Below are 6,203 nucleotides of genomic sequence, written 5' to 3' on the forward strand. Positions count from 1 at the left end.
TCGTCTCTACAGTGTGGAACGATACCTCATACGTGGCACCCTGACATGTAGAAGAGACAAATAGAAGAGTGTGATTATAAGCTCGCGGTAATGACTTAGTAATGTTGTGGCGGCCCGTGTGTGATGACGAAGACGTGTCTCTGCTGCCACGCGCTACGGCTCTGGCACGGCAGTTCCACCGGCGCGGCCATGGAGATAGGCCACCGTCATCGCCTCTCCGTGGCATACCTCTACCGGCACCGTCCTAGCGTGAGGCCACGACCATCTGCCCGCTGGGACATTCCATCATCGCCGGTCAGGACTCAATGTAGAGGGACACCACCTCCTCTACAATGTCATTACTTTTTCGTAGTAATTGTAATGTAATTTCATTACATTTCAATTGCAGTAGTGAGTAATGTAATTGAATTTAATTATAACTGGAGTAATACGTAATGTAATTTAATTACATTTTAGAAGTAATCTACCCAGGTATGCCTCTGAAGAAAGGGGGCTCAAACAGTACAGAATGCACTGGTGAGATGAGACATTTTTTCCGGAACAATGCGAACACAGCACATACCAGCCACAGAAGACGGTTGACACTTTTCCGGATAAGCGGATCACGATGACCTAGGTCCTGGAAGATTGGTCCCCGTACTTGCTGTCCGGATACGAATAACGAATTCCGGATAACCGAGACAAAATTCAATGGTAGCAGGTTCGTTTACGGGAATGTAATTCGGATAACGAGTTTTCCGGATGTATGAACTCCGGATAAGCGAGACATGGATAAGCGAAACGCATTGCTGGACGTTTCAACACTTTTGGTAGTCATAAAACGAGAGGTGATTATGCTTCGACTGTTATCTTTAGACAGCTTTTCGCTGGCGTTTTTGCCAAGTGCTAGTTAGTAGAAAAAAATGTGGATAGTTTACAGTTGACTTATTAATAAGAACCGAAAGAAACTGTTTTGCGACCAGGTTTTGCGTTTGTATTGCCATTTGGGTACTGGAGTACTTGAAAGAAAAGTACCCAGAGTACAGTACAAATGGAGTGTCTCATTTTCGGTATTTACCGAAAAGCGCCGAAAACCGTTCGCCGGTCACTCTTCCGGGTGTCCGTCAACAGAGAGAAAAAAAAAAATCGCAGATATCCCCCGCGAAACCGCCCCGCGCATCTTCCGAAACAGCGTCCTGGAATTCCCCAGTTTTAGTTATAGTTACCTACGCTCAAACCCACCACCAACTACAACAACAACAACAAATTATGGAGAATGCGAAAAGTGGGCCAGCGGGGGCGTAGAATCAGTCTTGGGTATAGTAACTAAGTTACTTCTAACTTGTAACTGTAACTAGTTACTTTGGGGTTAACTAGTTACGGTAACTAGTTAGTTCCAGAAAAGTAGCGTTTAACTGTAACTAGTTACTGTTTCTGTGAGTGTAACTGCAAAATGTAACTAGTTACTCGAATAAATGTCGATCCTTTTTTACGTTCGTACACGTGTCGTATTTTTCCCTGCGGGAGAGCCACATATTGACTTATACAGCTTCTGGGTAAGTGCAATAATACTTTTATCGCACTTAAGTAGATGCAAATAAATGTACGTTTTTAACGATTTGTATCACCCTCTCATGGTCATTTTTATTAAAAGTAACTGTAATGTAACTAAGTTGCTTTCTCTCAGTCACTGTAACTGTAACTAGTTACTTGACCAAGAAAGTAACTATAACTGTAACTTAGTTACTTAACCAAGAAAGTAACTATAACTGCAACTCAGTTACTTTTTAGAGGTAACTTACCCAAGACTGCGTAGAATCCCACGCAACGATCTGTACGCGGTGTACAGCCGTGGACAGGGAACAGCAGGAAGGAGGGTGACAGGGGGTTAGTACGCGGCCAGGGCCGACTTCAGGGCGAAGTGTGTCGACATTCGTCTGGATGGTCCGCGGGAAAACCCGGTGAAAACGTCAGACAGCACGGTCGGTACGGGGATTCGAACCCGCGTACCATCCCAGACTCGGCGTGAAAGGCGATCATCTTATCCGCTACTCCACGCGAGCTGGTACAGAAAAATGTGCGTCCTGCTCTTAATTCCCTCAAACCTGAAAGGATAGCTGTGTCATCAGGCCTAAAGTCTATACAGTCGCAAAATCCCGGCGTTCTGATTGGACACCAGTCAGTGTGACGTCACGCAGGATATATACTCCTTAGTATAAGAAGAAAGAAACAAAATAAGGATATCCCAGCCAAGTGTGCACGTTGTATCAACAAACGTGACAGTTGATTGCAGTGTATTCTCTACGCGAAATCATAAGTGCAAGTCGCCCAGGCTTTCCAAGTAGAAACGCTTCATAAGTGGTTAGGTATTTTAGTACTTATTTTGAGTCCGAGGACTTCAAGACCGGCAATATCGCAACGGGGGATTTCGCAACAATTCCACGTGTACCAAAAGTGGATGTTTCTCAGGGGACATTTTTTCTGGGGGCATTTTTTTCCGGGGACATTTCCTCCGGGGACATTTTTTCCGGGAACATTTTTTCCGCTTCCCGTCCAGATCACATACGGAATACCTTCACGCTCTGATATCGCCTTCGCAGTTGCTGCACCCGACGACTGAGAATGTCTTCCTAACTCTAAATTAACCTCTCCACATTGCATACACCCGTGCGAGACATAGAATTAGGAAACTCACCACGAAACCTACGTCGCAGCAATAAGCGAAGACGCAAGTCGAAGGCGTTCAATGGCGGCGCGCCAACGGCGCCACCTGGGGAGAGCCTATCGTAACAGTTTCAGAAAAAAGGTCTCTAGAGGCTAACATTCCCAATTAACGCAAAAACATTATTTTTAAATATGTTGTGGGAGACGTGATAATATCTGACCAATTCAAAAGGACACCGCCTGAAGTGGCTATACATGTGATTGGTGACTGCAACTATATGACTGAATCACATTTTGGCTTCGGTAACTGTTCCTGTAACTAAATTAGTAACTTATATAGCTCTGGCCCCGAGGGAAATGGCAATACTCGATGCGGTGTCTTCGAAGGGCGATCATAACACGGTGAACACCGACGAGTCAACTAGCTAAGACGTCCGACCACATTAAGCTCCTATCGATCAATGATGGCGTTAACTGAACTCAAGGACGCGTCTGGGACATTCTTCCAATCTACACTTCCTTCAGAATCAATGTCGCTATCATTCACTTTTTCATCATGGAGCGAGTGGGTGATAAGTGAAGCGATAGGAGCGGTAGAGAGGGCACTTAAGGCCCATCAAGTGCTTCCACTGTGTCGCGACTGGCGTACTTAATGGCTGCGTGCAGCGTCATGCAACGCAATGCAATTTAACGTATTACTAAGATACGTATACGTAATGAAACATCGTCGAATCGATGTTTCTTGACGTCTAATTTACCTTTTTACAATTTAATTTTAATTTATCTTTTACGTGGCTGACACTTAAGAAATTTCATGTAAAATTTCATTTAGCATTTCATGTAACATAGCATAAAGCCAGAAAGACTGCGGAAAATTTGTGTTAATAATGCGTAAGGCAGGAAGTTCATAATTTACGTGAGGAAGGAGCCCACTCAAGCAGCCCTCGCAGCTGTTTGCACTGGGTCTCCCACATTGTATTACAATGCGAATGAAAGTTCGTTCAAGTAGATGATACAAATATTGATGTCAACAACGAAACTTGTATCCGGAAAACTGAACACAACCTGATCAGAAGCAATAAATCACATCTCTACATCGATGATAAATTAGACGCTAGGCGTGGTATACTCACCATAAGCCCCTGAGCCACTTTTAGTCGCAAAAAGGCGCACGACCTCAAATTCCTTTTTCAGCTCCTGAAAGGTGACTCCAAACTAGATTATCGTCAGCTGTTTCGCTAATCTCATTTGCACGAATCCAAAACATACGCAGCCGCCACCTTTCATCTGCCCACATCCCATCTTAGTGCATACCAGTTCTCGTTCGCTTATCGTACCGCAGCTGAATGGATCACGCTTCCGTCTTCCATAGTTTGCTTCCCTGCGGTATCGACTCGTTCTTCACTGCTATTTCGCCCCCCCCCCCCAATATCTGCCTAGACTTTTTTATATTTTTCTTTTGAATCTGTACCGTTGTAACACCCTGTTCTTCTCTTGTATTGTATTGTATTGTATTGTATTGTATCTTTTATGCTCTGACCTACTTTTATGGCATTGTTCTTGTATTGTGTCATGCTTAGACCATCAACAAAGTGTCAGTATTATCAATAAATAATAAAAAGGATAATAAGTGGTGCGTATACCATCATAAAAAAGCTAGAGAGGTTAAATATCTACATAATTGACTGGGTGTGATGGATGTACATACGTACAGTTAAAACCTCAGTTGACTATGGCATATGTTTTAAATGAATGTTATACCTGCACAAGACCACCAGCTATAAGAAAAAATGAAAAACCTGATCGCAGTAGAGAAGATTCAGCCGTTGGAATAAAGGATAGTACCGCAGACAGCAATTTGCAACTGAATACCACAGTATAAAGTAACTGTCTCTTGGGCACGTGTTACCGGTAAAATGTAATTAAATCACGGTTACGGCTACTCATTTTCGAAGGTATTTAGGTACAGTAATTGATTACTTTCAAAAGTAATTAATTACAGTAACTTGTTTACTTGTAATTAGCTACTTGATAACACAGGTCCATAGTGTTCCTATTGTAAACAGTGTTTCTGTTGCAAACTAGCATAGCGGGGTTGCAATGGTTCCACTGCGGTTTTAAAATCTTCTTTCGAAGCAAACCAAGCACTTTCACGAAGTCACTAGCCGAAATGCACATGAACGAGGGGTCAATGTAGTACCGATTCCCTTAGAGCGTAGCAAGTATCCTGAGGCCGCTTCAAGTGACAGGTTAGGGGTGGCAGTTCACCATCGTTCGTGGTTTTGTTTTTTGCAACAATTTAGAGTGAAGCTCAAATGTTGCCGCAGTGCTTTGTGCGATCGCAAAATTCGCTTCTGAGCTCGCTTCCAAGCAGAACAAAACGTACAATTTCCGCATTGTATTACAGTCCGCCCTTTGCTGTAACTTACTTGCCGATGCTGTGTTCGACACACTGATGGCTCTGCCGCTGTGCTACAAATTCCTTCTTGCAGAGTATCATGCAGTCACACTTTAGTGACAGAAAGATCTAGCTTGTGCACGTAGCCCTGCCTAAATCACGTTTACATTGCAATATCATAAAAATGAATTAAAATAGTACATTAAAATAGTTAGCTTCGGTGAACCGGTTCGAACATTTATTTTTTCTGCTCTAGACCCGAACCTGATCTGAACCCATATATACATGAACCCGAACCGAACCTTAAAAATAATAATAATAATAACGGTTCCGGTCCCTGATACCAGGCGAATAGTTATATAACTGAAACAAACGTATGTATGTGACATACGCAAAGGGATCTTGGCCTCCGAGCATGCAATTTCAAGTCCTGCAGGCGTTCGTGCAGTTTTTCACAGACTCTAAGCTGGTGGATGTACTGTGACTGTGACTTCACTCACTGTGACAAACTTGTGACGTATGTGACACGCGACTGCTATTTTATTTTCATTATTGCTCCTCAACTATCATTCTCTTTACTTCACTGGATATTTAACTGAACTGGAGTAGCCGCCCAAGCAGCACAACATCTTGGCTCAACTGGGCCAATATTGGCAATGTCAGCCCAATATTTGACCAATATTGGCAATGTCAGCCCAATACTGAACCAATATTGGCAATGTCAGCCCAATATTAGACCAATATTGGGCCAAATGTTGTGCTGCTTGGGCGACTCTCTCCATGAGCGCCCCATGGGGCGCTCATGGAGAGAGGATTTTTCCTACACCAAAGCAAACCAAACCGAACTTCGTAGAAAGCAGAACTCCCTTTTTGAGTTTGAGTATGTTTACCTAAAAAATAGGGAAGATATTGAATTCGTCACCCGACGAATTCTGTTACTCCCTCAAAGATCCCCTAAATGAACCCTATAGAAATGCAAAAGATTAATGAAACTATAAAAATAGAAAAACATCACCCCTCCCCTGTCAACGAACACATGCGTATAGCTGAATCCCCTAGACGTGAAGTGAAGTGCGAGAAACTGGCAGGAAAGGGGAAGTCGACAACATATGCCTAGAATGCGCTCCTAAAATACAGATTCCATATCACTACGCACTATGAA

At 43.2% G+C, this 6,203-nt stretch overlaps 1 protein-coding gene across 2 annotated transcripts in view; it reads right to left on the bottom strand.

Annotated features, from left to right (window-relative positions):
• The window catches only part of LOC135368319 (glutamine synthetase-like), a 79,878-nt gene extending 75,961 nt beyond the window's left edge, over positions 1-3,917 (bottom strand). Inside the window, exon 1 of one of the 2 annotated variants that reach the window (XM_064601510.1) lies at positions 3,777-3,917. The gene's annotated coding sequence lies outside the window, so the exon portion shown is untranslated. Of the gene's footprint in view, positions 1-2,674; positions 2,737-3,776 lie in introns of those variants that run through there. The other variant, XM_064601509.1, reaches the window with a different exon arrangement.
• Positions 3,918-6,203: the final 2,286 nt, after the last annotated feature.

Source organism: Ornithodoros turicata, chromosome 9 (assembly GCF_037126465.1).
Source record: "Ornithodoros turicata isolate Travis chromosome 9, ASM3712646v1, whole genome shotgun sequence".
Lineage (NCBI taxonomy): Eukaryota > Metazoa > Arthropoda > Arachnida > Ixodida > Argasidae > Ornithodoros > Ornithodoros turicata.